We start from the raw sequence: 18,730 nt of genomic DNA, 5'->3' as shown, positions 1-18,730 counted from the left end.
ATGAATTATGCAATCTTTTTATTTTAACTTTTCAGTCAATTCAATGAAATGTGGCTTAACTCACCGAAACAATGCCAAAGCATCAAAATACAAAAGTACACATAATATTAATGTGCACGTTAACACAACATTAACACAACATTAAGCATGCTATATAATAATGGTACATACAGTATTACATCCCTTTTATTTTTTTATTTTTCTTCAGCCATGTTGTGCTTCTAACCTCTCCTGCACAATGCTGAAACGTTTTGACTTTTTTAAAATATATGTATATATGTATATGTTCAATCATAAATAAAAAGTACAATAAAGCATGCAATGGGCAATTATTCTGATAATCTGTATAGAAAAATACATCTTTTTTTTTTTTTTTTTTTTTTTACATTTAGTTGGGTAGCCTTGGGCCTTACATTGTGTGGCACCAGGAGCTCAGTGGGCCTTCTGCGCAAGGTTGAAATAGACACAATGACTTATTTGAAATGAGATGCAAAGGTATTGGTTTTATTGAATTTAAAATGAATCACTCTGTTTGGGTTCATTCTCTTAAAGAGAGAGAGAGTGAGGACGGGATCGTACCCTCTATTAAAGTATTGAGTGAGTCAGACAGAGTGGAGATGGAGAGAGTGTTAGAGGCAGATATATGAAGCTGGCAATATAAACTCAGTCAGTGCCCGGCTAGATGCAGCTTCAGAAATGAACATGCTGCAAGAGAAACCCAAAGCATTGTGGGTCGGTCACAACCACAGAGCAAACAATCAAAATTAGGTTGTGATACGATCCCGTGCAAATTTAGAGAAGAGAATTAGGTTTTAAAGTGTAAAAATCCAAATTAGTTTAATATTTCCTCTCCAGTCTAGCAGAGAGGGAATAAGAAGGGCGTTGTGATTGACTGGCGGAGTGTGTGAGAAAGCACATAGAGATGGGCAAATTATATTTGCGTCGATTGAAAGACTGTGTCAAGACGGGATGAATCTAATCCTTTCTACAACAATGACGAGCCTCACAGATTTACCAAACATCAGCCGCTGATTACAGCAGATCAGATGACGATCATAGGAGCGGCATAGTGAAATAAAGATGCGTGGGGAAAACAATGCATTCAGTAATGTCAGTTGATATGACAAGAGCAAGCATTCAAGCAGAGGGTTGGCGTGTTATTACCTGATTATCATTGAATTGTAAAGCCTCTGGAATCTGTTCTATAAAATATGTTTTTTTGTAATTTGGGTGGACTGGCCCTTTAAAAAGAAGGTGAAAGGAGTAGCTCCATACTTTGGGAAGTACACTTATTCACTTACTTGCAGAAAGTTAGATTGGAGCCGAAAGATGATTAGCTTAGCATAGCACAAAGACTGGAAACAGTGAGAAACAGCTAGTGTTACTACCACCTCTTACAATCACCAATTTACAGTTTATTTTGTGTTTGTTTAATCTGCACTAAAACCAAAGCTTAAAAATAACACGTGGTATAACAGGGTTATATGTTCCGTACTATTTCTCGGCCGGTCATGCTAACTTCCTAGAGTTCTAGGTTTTTGTAATAGTTAAACAAACAACATATATTCTTAATTTAAAAAATAGTTGCTAGCTATATTGAGCTACCTTTGGACAGAGTCAAGCTAGCTGTTTCCCCCTGTTTCCAGTCAATATGCTAAGCTAGGCTAACCAGCTGCGACAGAAACAAGATGGGTATCAGTCTTTTCATCTTACTCTCAGGAAGAAAGCAAATAAACTTATTTACCACAATATCATACTATTCCATACTATTAGTTTATCATTTTAACTTAATCACTGTTTCCATTCCTTTTGGGTTAGGAGAAAGTAAAGCAAATATTTCTTCCAAGGCCAGAATCAAACCCGGGACGTTCAGGTTATGCGCTGTAACCCCTTGGCTGCCAAGGCATTCCTTTGTATGCGGGTACAAAATAACCAAATGAGTAACCCGCATATAAAACCTGGAAGTCTAATAATTGAACACATAAAAATCTCTGAAGAGTTTTCAAAAGCTTTTGTTACCCGGCGGATTTAATTAATTTAGTCAGACTCACCAAACAAATCCTTAATTTACATTTTCAAGCATGGAGATTTCATGTCCCCGATGACTTACTGTAATTAACCTGTAATGATGATAATGAGAACAACAACGACTCTGTTTATTATATTAGGAGAGTAATTTAATACAGCAGGCTACTTAATCTCACTGCAGGCCAGAGGGCCGTTCTCATCGAGGCGTAAGTTAGGACGAAGGGCAGGCCACAGCAGGGCAGTGCAGAAATCTGCAGGCCCGCTGAGTCTCTGGGTCAGTGCCATCTCTGTTGGTTCAGTTTAAACTAAGCATAAAGTCTGTGTGAAGTGGAAATTTTCTTTTTTTTCAACCTTGAGGGCAATTGCTGGAAGGAGAAAGGTGGTTGGCTTGTAGCCCAGGACAAAGAGGTAATTGGTTTACAGCAGCCCTGCAGTGGCATATGCCGAGCAGAAGGGTACATATATGTGTCCGTATACAGTGCTCAAAGTGGGCCGGTACTACATTTTACTCTTTCGTGTACCGTGACTTTTTCTTGCGCACAGGCACTTCTCACAAGCTGCAAGTACAGTTTTTTTTATCTCTTTTCATTTAGAGCATGTGATTTTTACAGGGCAAACATTTTCAGAAGAAATAAATGTTCGGACGAAGGCTTTGCTATGTGTGAACAAATAAATAAATATTCAACTATAGCGAGTTTCCTCTAAAAGTGTTTTAGGTATTGTAACAATAATGGTCCAAAGTTATTCAAATTTTCTTGAGCGAAGTCCACCAAACCCATACTTTCCTATCAACTTTTATTCAATGTAGAAATCCAGAATGTGTTTCTTTGTCTTTGTCCTGATGCATTGTATGTACGAGCATCCTGAGTGAGACTCTGCTACTGAAACCTGAATGAATAATTATCAACCTGTCCGATGTTGGCTGGTGTTGATTCCAGGCTGTAGGCATCTTATAGTATACGATAGGGAAATACAAAAGGGTACAAATAACATAGGAAATAACTTTAAGTATTGACACTATCGGTAAATATACAAACCATCATAACCCAATAAGGATGCTGATGTAACGGTTAAAAAGTCTTTGCATGTTTTCCTCAGTAGAAATGGATGAATGGGCAAAAGCAGAGCGGCAGTCGCTGTCTTTTTTTTACCCAAATAGACGCAGTCATGAGACAAAGCTCCAGACGCACAGGAAATGTCAAGGCTCTGCCCCCAGGTCACAGGCATTTGGAGCCTCGATTGGATCTTTTCTCAGATAACCTATAAAACACAATCAGGCTGCGGGAGAAGGCCACAGAGGATAATGAAATGATCTGAATAGCAAGCATAAAACAGCAGTAGAAAAAAAAGAAGAAAAAAAAGAGAAGTGATGAAGGTTTACTGAGAACTGCATTTGAAAATACTGCACTATATGTTCCAGGAAGAAAAGATATATTTAAAACAGGAAATACTATGTGAACCGCCCAAAGCAGAAACCTAAATATTTTAACGTTGCTTGTATTTGTGCACATTTCTTCTGTATTAATATTAGTGGGTCTCTATGTCAGCTGAATATGTATGCAGATGTTTTCATATATTCCTATACATATGCATCTTCATCAGTGTGATAGTATAATGCAAATCACATCCATGTACCGTATTAATATATTAATGCTGCGTTTTTTTCCACTGCTTTGGAAATGAGTTTGGAAACGCTGCCTTTATCAAACAATAACATTAGCTGCAGTCCCAAGAAAACACATGGCAGAATAAATCATTGTGCTGCCGTCTTTAGTCAATTACAGTAATTATTAACCTCCCCCGGGCCCCCCTGAGTAATGTTTGAACTTACCATGTCTCGGAATATTTAATTATCTCAGGAGGAGACTAATTAGCACTTTATTGCAGGTAGTGATACAAAAACAGCCATTATTCAAACAAATAAACAAGCAATTTAAATTCTGTTTCATGGTTGTGTTTCAGCAGTAAGAAAGTGTTTTATGGTGTTTTTCTACAATATATATATATATGATAAATCTAACATAGCATTTTTCTGAATGAACAGTCTGCCATGGTATCTTGCTTATTTGCTCTAAGCAGATAAATGATTTGGCGTCCAAGATGTATCCGTAGGTAAATTAGGGCAAGACATTCCATTTTTTTCAAATTTTCAACCGCAGCACTCAACCTCCCTGATGTTATTCTATCAATAGTAATGTGTCCCTTACTACTTGGGTTTTTTTTTTAAAAATAGTAAATGGTGTGAAATCCTTTCAGGTGTTTAGGCTTAATAGATTCCGGTTGGCTCAGGGATTCCAGGATGTAAAAGTGCTGCTACACCACGATGCATGTGTGATATAAAGTGCTTTAGAAATGTGAGTGGAGCCATTGATATCACAGTTGAACATGAGGAGCAGATTCATGTACAGTATTTTAAATGTACAGTATAGTGTATAAATAAATAAACTTGAATATTGCTGCTCAAAGCATTGACATATAAGGGACTGTACACAAATTATTGGGATGGAAAGTTTGGCTGAACCTTATGTTTGAATTTCCAGATTAAAAAAGCAGAACCGTCCTTCATGTTCATTTTTTAAATTTCTTTGGGCCCCCCATAAAGAACAAAAAAAATGCAAAAGTTCAAGAATTAATTAATAATTTATATCTTAAAAGAGCAATTCATTTTCACAATCTACACAAATAATATGAACATTAGTAGTGAGTTCACCAATTATTCCAGCCACTCTCTATGCTTAAAACAAGAGCTACTACCTTCTACACTACTGGTAAGCTCTTTGTTTCACGCATAAGAGATTTGGTTCCACGTGCAAAGTGATGTAAAGAAAACAAAGCGTTAAGAGTCTTGGTTGCAGTTGGGTCAACTGTGGAATAATGGACAATAAAGTGTGTGAATTCAAATGTAAGCCCATGGACAAATAACGTCCAACTGATCATGCAACTGTAAACATCCATATCATGGCTCACAGAGAGGCCATCTCTTTGATTTTACTAGTTTGACCTCTTTTGTTTGGATGACAAAGGAAGGCTGATTTAAAATATATATATAAAAAAAAGAAAACTACACTCCCTTCACTAGCAAAATAAATAAAACATAAAGTAGCCGCTACATATATACACGTCCCCCCTTTGGACCGGCCCCTCACCGCTAATCATTTTTGTACAGTCCCTAAGAACAACTGTGTGACTGGGTATCGATCACACATCAACAAGTGAAGAGAACACAGTGTGATTACGAAGAGAGTGACTGCAATTTCCCACCACCAACTGATCTGAAGGCGCTGTTATTCCAACAGTGAGCACAAGATGGCGTACTTGTTTCTGTCCTTCCATTAACGGCGCCTCAGAGAGTAGGGGTAGCTTTTTTCCCATTCACTCAATGGCTGTTACATCATGCATCCTCCAACTGACAACCTGCACTTATTAGAAAACTGAAGAGAGGAGAGAGGAGAGAGAGAGAGAGAGAGAGTGAGCAAATCATTTTAAAAAACTTCCCCCAAATCCCAGTGGACACGACCCGTCTCCTGCAAGGAGTAGCATGTAGCTTCGTGCCACCATTACGCAATACTGGTTGGTACTAATGAAAAGCAGTTAGGCTCCAACGGGTAGCGGAGCAGCCTATGCCAGGTCCCAGTTTGTGCGTGGGGGTGTGTGTGGAGGCGTCAGAATGGGAGGGGGGAAGGGAGGGAGGGAGGGGTGCCATAAGTTTGTGCGGTGCCATGCGCATTATTCCATTCTACGCCCACGCAGCTAAACTAACTACTGCAACAACTAACAACACGCAGGAGAAGAGCTAGTCACGAGTTAAACATTGTGCAGATACACGGAGGCGCATGAATTCATACACGTCGTTCTTAAACGTTCTTATCTGTCAGTGTGATTTAACCCCACTTGTCTTTCCATCTCCGGGAAGTTTGACGAGAGCCATCAGACGGAAGGAGCTAGTTTTCTTTTCTTTCCTTTTTTTTTTTTGACATGTGAACAGCTGGGGCCTTCTGTGTTGTGACTCCTGCTGCCACATCTGGTGTGTGTGTCGCCCGTATTTGCCGGTGTGTGTGTGTGTGTGTGTGAGTTTGACGAATTCTGCCACATCTGGGAGGCGGTCCAGCTGTCCCGCTCCTCACACGTCTGGACGGCGTCCTGCAGACACTTTGCTGTCACTCCGGGTTACCTGGAGCCCACCTCACGGATAAGAGGCGAGACACCGGCTATACATGTGCATCCAAGGCGCCACAACTGTGTGTGTGTGTGTGTGTATGTGTGTGTGTGAGAGACTGGGTTATGCTTACCAGAGCGTGTATGCATACGAGTTTGTGTGCAAGTGAGAATCCCTGTGTGCGTGTGACACCGGGTACATGCGTGTCCTCGGGGCTAAGGCTCCAGTCTTCACACCTCTCAGTTGAAAACACACCCAGAAAGACACACCAGGCTCAGTGTATGTGGGTCAAAGACTCTGCCTTCAGAAGGAATATTTTTCAAGCACATCTTTCCAAAATGCAAACATATTTAAGGAAAATTTACATTTAGGAAAAGATTGCCAACACTAGCACTTAATTTCAGAAGCATGTTATCAAGAATGCTATCAATGCAAATTACTTTCCCTACCGGCAGCATTCATTTTATAGAAAGTTGCTGTTACATTTGAACCAAAATACTCCTGATATTTTACCTTAAGTAAAGTTTTTTTAAAAACTGCATGACCTCACAGATACTGTATATTCTGGATCACCTTGTTCCAGAACACCTACAAACACATTTCAAACCGAGTGAAGGATTCACAACCAACCCATAAATACCCTATGCATCATTTTAATTTTAATTGGAACCTTGGAAATTTTCACTAGAATTTGAAATATATATTATTTTTAAGTATTAAGTTTAGAAAAGACACACATTTGTAAAGATGGCAACCGAAGAGGTTATTGGTTTGAAGTTTCTTTCTACGTGTCCGGGTTAATTAAAATGAGGTGAGGCCCATTCAAATTTGTGATAAAAAGGGTGATAAATATACAAGAAAAAAAACATAAAATGTGTAAATATATGGCGATGCATCTATTCACGTAACCTAGGAACTGTATGAAAAATATTAGAGTGAGCTAAGGGCCAGGAAAGAGGCATGGTAATGTTTTTCTTTGTGCTGAAGGAGTTAAAGGGTAGCAGGGGGAGGTTTTTATATTTTTTCATTGCAGATTTAAATTTGATTTCATTCTCCCTTTGTGCTGCGAGACATAAAGTCGCAGTTTGGTTCAGAGCAAGTCAAACTGTTGCCAAGATATTTAGAGCTTTGCTGTAAATGTACTCTTAGTCAGCAGTTCAAAGCCCCTCTCCCACCCAAATAATTTATGTACAGTCCCTTCACCTTCATTTGACAAAAAACCTCAGTAACACTTGCTGTAAAACTTACTTTTTTAAAGGCGGCTACAACAGAGATACAAACAAACAACATGAGACAAATACAGAGCAAATACATACCACAAAATCTGAATTACAACAGTGCAGAAGGCAATTTGCCAATAGGAAGAATACAAAAGATCACACCTTAGAATTTGTCCAAAATGCCAAATTCATGAATAAAGAAAAATGTGAACAGAAAATATATTTGTGATCATTTATTTAACATTCAAGTTAATTTTTCAAGCAAAATGCCCCAAAATTTCATTGCTTACAGGTTCTCAAATGAGAATATTTTCGCTTGTATTCTTAGTCTTCTGTCACACTTAACTGAATACATTTGGGTTTTGGACAGTTGGTTCGACAGATGGGCATTTTCATTCGTTTCTGACATTTCTTATGGCAAAAAAATCATTGATTTAATAAGCAAAGCACTCACTCACACTCAATACTTACAGATTAAATGAGAAAGAAAATAGAGGTTATTCGCAGGCGTCAAAAGGACTTCTATAACGACCAAACACGATGCAGTACACTATAGTAGAGTGGTGTACATATAGTATGTTAGACATCTGCCTATTCACTGTTTCAGAAGCAATTCTGTGTGTGTGTATGTGTGTGTGTGTGTGTGTGTGTGTGTGTGTGTGTGTGTGTGTGTGTGTGTGTGTGTGTGTGTGTGTGTGTGTGTGTGTGTGTGTGCCTGGATGTGTAACGGGGAGCCTTGGAGTGAGACAGTACCGCCGCACTACTCAGCGTTCCAGCGAGTACGTCTCTTTCTGCTGCCTTCGTGGACGGTTGCCAGTTCTGCACCTCCAGATCAGTGCAACATGCATCTCTCCCCAAGCACTCCACCACTGAAGAATCTCCACTCTAATTAACTGAGATTACAGCAATTAGCAGACCATTAATCACACCCTTATTAGTTTAGCCAGGCAGAGAAGAGGAGAGAGGGACGGAAAGGGAAAGTGCAATCGGATGGGAAACAGGGGAGGAGGAAGAGGAGGAAGAAGAGGAGGAGGAAAAAGATAGAGGGGGAAGAGAGAGGTTCTCCTCTTGGCATCGAAGCAGCCTGTGATTTCACACTGCATTCTCTCTCACATAGCGTAGCTTTAGGAGCGAAAAACAATGCCTTCCTGATTAATACATGTCTGCGTTGTACAGTGTGTGTGTGTGTGTGTGTGTGTGTGTGTGTGTGTGTGTGTGTGTGTGTGTGTGTGTGTGTGTGTGTGTGTTTTTATATTAAAGTGTGTGTATGGTGTCGAACAACAAGCGGTTGCATGCAGAAACATCCTGGTGCAATTTTAAACTTGACTTGAGATAGAGGAAGTGTAGATTTAGCGTTTAATGTGCTGGGTCCTTAAGACAACTGTGTGTGTGTGTGTGTGTGTGTGTGTGTGTGTGTGTGTGTGTGTGTGTGTGTGTGTGTGTGTGTGTGTGTGTGTGTGTGTGTGTGTGTGTGTGTGTGTGTGTGTGTATGCTGGGGCGATGGTGGGTGGCAGAGTGTGAGTTTGAGTTGGCACGGGCGCTGGTATGTTAAAGCATAGAACGTGTGTGTGTCTGAATGCATGGTGTTACAGTATCGGTGAGAAGAACTGCGTGTGTGTGTGTGTGTGTGTGTGTGTGTGTGTGTGTGTGTGTGTGTGTGTGTGTGTGTGTGTGTGTGTGTGTGTGTGTGTGTGTGGGGGGGGTGAGGCAGTGTTTGTTAAGGAAAGGAGTGAGAGTGAAGCGGCTTCAGAGGATACATAAAAAAAATCTTAAAAAACGCTCTGGTACCATCCTCCATCTACTATCCTCTCCATCTCTCTCTCTCTCTCACTCTTTTTTTCTCCCCCTGCTCCCCCCCCACCACCACCCTCCAACTCGCCTCCCCCTCGTCAGCAAGCGGGGTCAAATGTTATTCCCTCCTCGTTGTCACGGTTGCCAATCACCTCACATTCTGTAGCAACTGTTTCCAAGGCAACGGAGGGATCCGGTTGCCAGGCACCGAGAGCAATGCATGTGATTGTTACTTATTTATTTAATTCCATCTTTATCTATTTGTTCATTCTAAATGCGTCCGCACTCGCTGTTCACGTGCGCGCGCCGGAGCTCTCTCTCTCTCCATGCGCCAGAAATACACACACGTATACAAACATACACACACACACACACACACACACACACACACACACACACACACACACACACACGCTGTTATCACTGTTCCTCTCACACACTTTTCTCTCGTTCTCACATGCACCCATACGTGAACTGTAATCTTTTTTTTTTTTCTTTCCTGCAAAAACACACACATATGCACGCAGGAACACCACACACTCACACACCCACACGCACACACACACCGACTCGTATGACCCTGGCGCTAACTAACTAACCCATCTGCATTTACCACAGGTGTGAAACGTGCGCATTGGATGACAAACAGTGATTATCACAGCAATAAGGATCCTAATCTGAGCTCCCGCTCTCCTCCTGGCCTTCTGTTCCCTCCTCTCATCTGCCACGTCTCACAGGAGCTGCACAGTGATAAAGACAGGCCCTAATGAGAGGGCTCTTATTGCACTGTGATTTCCTCCCTCCGTCCCTCCGTCCCCCTACTCCCCCTCCTCCTCTCCATATCCATCCTCCTCTATACCTGCAGCATCCTTTCTCTCTCTCTCTCTCTCTCTCTCTCCATCCATCCATATATCCATCAGATCCCTGCAGCCACTCCTGCACGCACGCTGCCTTTTGTTTGTCTGGATAAATATTACAGGGTAATTGCAATGGAGTGACCCATCAGGGGGGATTGCCGCTTTCACCGCATGGCCACATCCACAAGACGCACTTATTCATTCTGGGTCTATTGTCTCTGTTTGCTTTAGTGCCGTGGTGAGTGCAGGCAGAAGTATGGGGGGGGGGCAGCTTGGATGGAGGAGGAAGGAGGGAGGAAGGAGGGGGAAGGACGGTGGGGAGAGGCTTCAGTTTACCAGGTTGATTCTGGTGGTGGTTGGGGTGGGGGGGGGGGGGGTCGCTTTGGCGTCGGCCCGCTCACGGGTGCAACAACCGTTTGCCGGGCCCGCGTTTTCGCCGCGCCTGAGTTTCCGCCGCATTCCTGTTGAGAGGCAGCTAGCTGTTGTGCGGAAAGCACAAATGATTAATCATGTTTATCATTGTCGGCCCTACGGGAAGCTGAGAATGAAGAAATATCGGTGATTTGAGTGGTGGGCATGTAGGCAGTGTTCCTGATTATACAGTCCTGTGGTTATGCAGTGCAGGCAGATCAACTGTGCTTCGGAACAACATTATATTCTGTGGAAACAGGTGCTGGAAATACTGGCTACAGATCATTAATTATGTACTGGTGATATATATTTTAGCCATGCTAGCAGAATGACACTAAAAATGGAGATATTGTTTTGTTGTTGATAACATTTTACACAGATACTAATGGTCCCCAGAGCATGACTCCTACTTACTCACTCTCTTACCCTCTGACTTTTCCTCCAGCATCATCAACATGCTCAACAATTTCATCTTCTACTAAAATAACCCAACTACTGTTTAATTCATGGTGCCCCGAGGTTGAACCCTAGACATTTTGATGGCCCCCTAACTTTTCCTGGTGACAGTTTCCACTCATTCTGTGAAATATTTCAAGGTCTACTCGATGGATGCATAACATTTTCCGTGGAAATTCATGGTTACCAGAGGATGAATCCTAATGACTTCTCTGATCGCCTAACTTTTCCTTTGCTTTTAGTAAAATGTCTCTAGAACTTATAAATGGGTTGCCATGAAATTTGGCACTGACATTCATGTTCCCCATCAGGATGTATTGCATAACTTCGATGATCCCCTGACTTCAGCTGTAGTAATGGTAACATGCTAGCACACTAAAGGAAGACGTGTTAGCATTTAGCTCAAAGCATTGCTGTAACTTATGTCACATTTCCACTGCATGGCACGACATGGTTCGACTTGACTCGCTTAGAACCTTTATCTTTTGGTTTTCCATTGGTGAAAGTTGTGGTTAGTACATGGTACTGTTTTTGGTACCGCCTCTGTCGAGGTTTAAAGCGAGCTGAGCCGATACTAGACGATTAAAACAGGGGTATTCGTCACTAAAATTGTCACTAGCACAAGTTTATACAGAGTGATGAGCTACCATCAATAACGACCACAGTTGTTTTATTTACTCTACCCAGATTTATTTTAAATGACAAAAAAACACGCCGTGGTCAATTGACGTAGTACAGACGTTCTTTTGTTTGGTTGAAAGGATCCAGAGAACATAAAGAGAATGATAACCAAGGATACCGCTACAAAGATCAGCTAAGAATCCTGCTTACATTGAGATTGTAATATCTGTAGTGGAAAATGAAATAGAGAAAAGTACAGAGGAACCAAAAGCGTATTGAGTCAAGCCGACCCGTTTAGTGGTAATTCAACATAAGTTCACTCTTGCACTCTCTCTCTCTCTTGCAGAGCTGCTAGCATGGCTTTATACTGTTACAGACAGTGTGTGTGGTGGAAGATGGTGGAAAATTGTGGCTTTACACGCAGCTAAATGGAAGTGAAGACGATGTGGATACCTGTAGAATACAATGCAATTTAAAAAAACCTCATAAATGGTTTGGGCTGCAACCCATGCTTGTTTTTTTATTATTGATTAATTTACCAAATACTTTCTTACAATAATAGTTTGATAAAAGGTCCAATAGAAGGTTCCAGAGCGGAACATGACTTCTTTAAAATGTATTGTTTTACCCCAAACACAAATAAATTCAGTTTACTATAACATACAACTTTTACTTGATAAATGACTCAGTTAACTGTCAAAATTGTTGATACAAATTTCCTGCAGACGGACTAATCGATTCATTGTTTCAGCTCCAAAAATGGGCCATTTCTCATGCCATTGTTGTATTAAAATGTGAGGCGCTCATGTTATTGTGTCAGCTCCCTGTATAAATTCTCAGTATTAATCAGATATCATAGAAAAAACAAACTAGTGAAGCAGGTAATCAGTGTAGGCAGGGAAATCAATCGGATCTTTAATTGCTGTGTGGAGGAAGAGACAGAAAAATTGCACACACACACACACACACACACACACACACACACACACACACACACACACACGAACGAACATGCACGGAGACGGAGAGACAGTGGCGCTGATGTGAGTGGAGTCTCTAGGGAGTGGCGTGGAGAATCCTCTTGGCTGGGTATTTCCAGGGTTTAGCACACAGACACAGTTTTCTGTCAAAGGGCCCTTTTACATGGATGAGCCCCAGAAATAGAGGGATTTGAATAATCTTATTACACCCCATTACAATAACACTAATATGATCCAATGCCCCGCAAACTACACCACGCAGGGGAAATTGACAATTTTGACCACCCCCGGAGACGGGGACGGGGGGGGGGGGGAGTACATCATGTAATTTTAAAGAGAATATTTTTGTATAATATATTTGTGCATTTAACCAACATTCCAGCTCTGACACAACGACTGGATTATTGATTTAATCCAGGTGTTAGTGGAATACTTCATCACATCCTGTTCTTTAGTAAAAGTAGCGAGACCATAGTGTAATAATACTACTACAAGTACAATATCTGCATTTAGCAACGTGTACTTTTACTCGTAATGAAGCAAATGAACCCTTTAATCCTGTTGTAGATTATTTTATATTATGGGTTCATTATCACTTAAACATCAATGAGTAAGTATACTGTTATAGCTGGTCGAGGCGGAGCTAATTTTAACTATCTATAAATGTTGGGCAGCTTATTCGGAATATTCTAATAAAGACATTTCTGTCTTTTATTGAGTCCTTAATTATTCAAAGAATCTGTTTAACACGCTTACTACAAGGCTCCTTAAAGCTGAGAGGAACTGCAGGTTCTCCGTAGGTTCATCACGACGAGCAACACCTTAGATATTGCCACGTTGTTTTCACATCATCATTTAATTTGTTGCTATTATACAAATATTCATTCAAGGCAGCTTCGAGAACTCACTTGCGGACTAAAATGACTCGATAAGAAGAATGTGTTTTGCACCGAGCAATGTATCATGTTTTAGAGCTCATTTTGTATTTAAAAATCGGAATGTGCAAAATTGCTGTCCATTAAATGTATTGAAGGGATATATACTATTAAAGGTAGGGTTGGTTATCTTGTTGGAAAGCATTTTTGATTTTTTCGTGGAATTTTATTTTCAATATATCCTGAAAAAAACCAATTAAGGTATGTGTGGCTGTCGCAGTACTGTAATTAGCCTGTCCAATTGTTTAATTTAGCCCAAATGTTGTGAAAGGACGGGCTACCTGCCTGCAAGATCATTTTGGGGGAGTGGCTTTGAAAGGAAGGCCTAAAGGGACTGAACGGGCTGTCCATGTTGCCAACTTGGAAACTTTCTCCCTGGATTTAGAGACTTTTGTAGCTTGTGCTAATTTCACTTTCTCTCGGTTGGATAATTTTTAAACTCTAGAGTACTCTTGCTTGTCTTCTCAAGATTACCAACCATGCCATTGAGTACATTACCCTTTTTCAAATTTAGTAGATTAGAGTAGCGGAAAAATGGAAAGCACCTCTGAAAGTGTACCAAAACGTGTTACTATCCACCACTGCATCCTAACAGTGTTTCCTCCTCTACTGTCTGCTGCTACCAGAGTGTCTCCTTGTCCCCCGTCTCTGTCTTTCTGTCTCGTCTTCCCCGCCCCCTCCTCCTGTTGGCTCAGAGAACAGCTGAGAGTAGACTGAGATTTATCTCTGACTTTCTAAATGCGTGCCTCATACCTGCCCGTCTGCCCGCCAGCCAGTCTGGATATTGGATTTGCTCTTTGACTGTGACCTTATACGCAGCGAGACCACGGGAGCTACTGCGACTGCTGGACCTTCTGTCCTGCCGTGCAGAGTCGTGTCTTCCTGCCCAGCCCCCCGACCAAACCCTGAACACACACACACACCCCCACACACACACACACACACACAACCCCCCATGCCTCCCCACTCATCCACCGTGTGCACTTATTGGATTCCCTTCTTCAACCACGCGCTCTGATAAGGGCATCTGTCAAGCGGATGAACAATCAGAGCTAAAAAGGTGTGTGATGCACGCTTGGAAGGATCTTACTTCCTGCAGAGGGCCGAGAGGATGCTGGGCAGAGTCTTAGGGGGCCACAAGCGGGACTCTGGTTGAGGACTGCCGCCGCCGTATTGTTCTGTGTCTGTTAACATCCGTTTGCAGGCGTTGGTGATGGCTTCCGCTCAGCTACGCGTATTCTCAAGCAATAACATCGACATCTGTATTATCAACCCAAGAATACCCGTGGTCGAGACGGGAGCAAACGGTCACGCCACCTCACTCCCCTCCACCTTCTCTCCCCTCTCATTCTCTCTCTCTTGTCTCACACCTCCCCCCTTTTTTCCCTGTTTGATGCTATACAGCGGGAGAGAGTTGGAGGGAAGGGTGGGGATTTTATGAGCTGCTGAAACTGTCCAGGTTCCTGCAAGAAAAAAAAGACAACTGTTGTTGGATTGATTCATGAAACAACTAGGGCTGCAACTAATGATTTTTATATGAATTAATCTGCACAATATTTGCTCCATAAATCAAGGATCTCTCGTTTGGTTTGACCAGAAACCCAAAGACAATAAGTTGATGACAAACAGAAGAAGCAAATGGAACTAGAAACATTTTTTTTCACTATTGCTCTGAAAAAGAATTAAAACGACTGATATTTTTCTGTCGATCGACTAAATGATTAATCGCTTCAGCTTCAACGAAAAGAGTTATCGCGTCTCCACAAGTGTTGACGTGGATGCCACATTGACATATTAAGATTATATTTTCTTCAGGAGACGACCACAACCGATTAGCGCTGAGCAATCAATTATAGAAAATGGGATTGGATTGTTTGCGAGGCGGAGTTTTATCCGTCTAAAGGCCCATTCTCCATTGCGCGGAAGTCCTCACTAATTGGCGGTAAAATATCTTGCACTTTAATGGCGTCGACAACAATGTGACAGCAACAGCGTCATTTTTTCCAGAATCTTGAATTTACTGTCACACCGACACACACCGTTTCCACAGCAGCATGAGAGCAGTGAAAGGAAAAAGAAGCAAGGAGAGCGTGATGGAGCGCCGCGCTCACACAAACAGTCATTTTGTCACAGCGCGCCAGGGCGCAATAAAGTTTGGGCTTTTTTTATGTTTACAATGCTTGTAAACCCTGACTGAGCGCAATGCAAGGAGGTGGGAGATGTGAGCTCTGCCGTGTTTATCGTCGAGAGCCACAGTCGCATGCGTACATCTAACGGGGAGCGAGGGCTGCCCCCCCCATGCCGCACACATGAGAGGGGACCAGGAGGAGAGAGAAAAGATAATACAGACGAGACGGAGAGAGGAGGAGAAGAAGGCGACATGACAGCATCCGAGTGAGACAGGAATGAGGGAAATGTCAGGGAGCAGAAGAGAAGGAGGAAGAGTGTGTGTGATTTTCAAGAGGAGAAACCGAGAGCAGGAAGGAGTGTGTTTGTGTGCGAGGGACTGAGAGGTGGTGGTGGTTGGGGGGTTGGGGGGTATCAGCTGGGCCTCGGACTGTCATTCTATGACATGATTGGCTGTGTCAGGAAGAGATAAGCAGTCTTCACATCCCCCCCCACCCCATGCCTTCGCATCTTCAAGGCCCCCGGAATCAAACGGCGGAGAACACCGCTCGGCGTTCCTCTGTGCTGAGAAAGAGAGACTACATGAAAGGGAGCCGTTCGTGCTATTATTCACACACCTCTGCATGTGAAATACCACACTTTTTCTTTCTTTTCTTTTTTTTTTTCAAAGGGGCGGATGCGGAGGGAAAGAAAAGGATGGAAATAAAGGTGGCAGAAAGACAAAAAAAACCCGCTGTCTTTTTGAAAAATGTTAAGATATTTTCACAGGGAGTTTTTAGCAGGAATATGGCTTCCTGGTTCCGAAGGGGGGGGGGATCTCAAATTCCCAGCATCTTTAGCACTCTTTGTTCCTCCTCCGCCCGCCGTAAGCTCTCACATTAGACGGCATTAGGGGAGGGAGACGGAGCGAGGAAGAGCAACTCTCCTCTCTCCCCTCCTTCGGGACCTCACATCTAAACTCTTAACTGTCCCGGTGGCCTGTCCAGAACCCCCCACCCCAGCTCCCCTGACTCCAGCCAACCACCCACCGTTGTGTCATCTGAGAGAAATCCCCCAAATGAACCATTGCCCCATTACTAGAAGCTCTGACACTCCTGTATAGATCTACAGGATTATAGAATAGGTAGGAATTATAAGGTATTACTAGGAATTAGTTTTTATAAGCAGCGGCTTAAACCGTCACGTCTGATGAATCAAAAAAAGTCCAGTGAAAGGAGTTGTACACACGGATCCATTGATGCAAGAGGTTTAAAGGCAACGTGTACGTTGGCTAGGACCCAACACGTCGAGGATCCATTGTAGCGGTTAGACCTCGCGAGGATGGAGCGCTTTGCTCTGGAACAGACAGACTTGCACTGGCATCACCGGCAATCTGTGGTGTCCTCCCCAAACAGCTCCCCACTATGCGCCGCATCAATTATTCAACATATTTATCTATGCAATTTGACGGCCTCTCCCCCCTTCTCCAGCTCTGAACAAAATTGCGGAAGCATGCTAACACCGCTCCTGGGCCCGGGGCTCGAACTGCCGCGAGAGGCTGACCACGGGAGAGAGCTGTAAACAATCACTTGACACTTAGCACTTGTTTTTTATCATTTATTTGGTCTGTCGGGGCTAAACGCAGGCCATACGTGCTGTAGGTGGGACCTACTTTTTTATAAATGCGCGCAGGAGAGACCTGTGGAGCTTTCACAATGCCAACAAAAAGCCTCCCTCCCTCCCCCCATCGGTATACAAATGCATGTGCACACTCACACACCCTCCCCGTCCCTTTCTTCCTCTTCCTTCCCCACCAAACCGGCATTTAGCGTGACACACACACTCCGAGGAGCCGGGGAAGCCAATTATCAAACAGATGTCAATGTATGCGTTACAATACAGAGGGGAGCCCAATTACCACACAGATGTTTTGTTTTTTTCTTCCTCTCGCTACTTGCTTCTCCTTTTTTTTTTGTTACCCAGCATCCTCTCTGCTCAAGGCCCTCTGAGGATGGCCCAGTCCCCCCCCCCACCCACCCCTCCCGTACCGCCCCGAAAAAACACACATACACACACAAACACAAAAAAAACACCCGCCACCGGTCCACAGTAGGCGAGGTGTGCACACACATGTGTATACGCACAAGGCAGCCTTTAGCGAGCCAAATGGAGAGCATGCGGATGTCAATCAACAGGGTGGGGGGAGGCAGTGTGTGTGTGTGTGTGTGTGTGTGTGTGTGTGTGTGCTTGTGTATGTGCTGGGGGGTGGGCGTCGGGTAGCAGGCGGAGGAGTGTAGGGGGCCACGGATCAGAACCAAGGACAGCTCCCAGCGGAGAGATATGTGCTGCTTTGCTGCGTTACTAAATGGAACTCTCCCGCTGCACACACACACACACACACATGGATACACGACTAAATGGACACGCTTGTGTATGCACCCAATGCTTGCAATCAGACACGTTCAGGCGCACGCATACACATGTTGCAATCACAAGTGCACACTCAAACACACACACACACACACACACACACACACACACACACACACACACACACAGCATCCTTGTCCCAAGCGCTAACTGCGCTTTAGCAATCAACTGCTAGCTCATTCCTGTTTCCCCTCTTCATCCATCTCTTCTAATGGATTCCCAAGGCTTCGACCAATCTTTATTTTTTCCTCTTCCTCCCTCCCTCTTTTCTCCTCCTCCTCCTCTTCTTCTTCTTTGCTCTCTTCTTCCTCTCCTCTCCTCTCCTCCTTTTGATGAGGGGGGTAGAGGAGCCTAAAGAGACGGAGAGCCGAGCCCACATGAAACCTAGGAGATGGAACTTTATGTCTCTCTCTCTCTCTGCTGCTTGATCAATAGGAATTTAATGGACAAGGATTGAGTTCAGGGAGTTCATGCTTGCCAACGTGCCCGAGGGGGCCGAGAAACACACACACACACACACACACACACACACACACACACACACACACACACACACACACTCATTCAAATTGACTATCTCTGTCCGTGGTGAATTGCAAATGCTGTAAATTCAATCGATGGTGGACTCTATAGGCGGAACCTGCTTTGATGCGGATTGAAATAAGAATTCACTGGTTATTGAATGACACAGCTCACTGGGGGGTGGGGGGGTCTATAGGAGAAAAGCTTGAATATTTCA

Source organism: Anoplopoma fimbria, chromosome 11 (assembly GCF_027596085.1).
Source record: "Anoplopoma fimbria isolate UVic2021 breed Golden Eagle Sablefish chromosome 11, Afim_UVic_2022, whole genome shotgun sequence".
NCBI lineage: Eukaryota > Metazoa > Chordata > Actinopteri > Perciformes > Anoplopomatidae > Anoplopoma > Anoplopoma fimbria.
The sequence above is the reverse complement of the archived record's forward strand: the minus strand, read 5'-3'. Positions refer to the sequence as shown.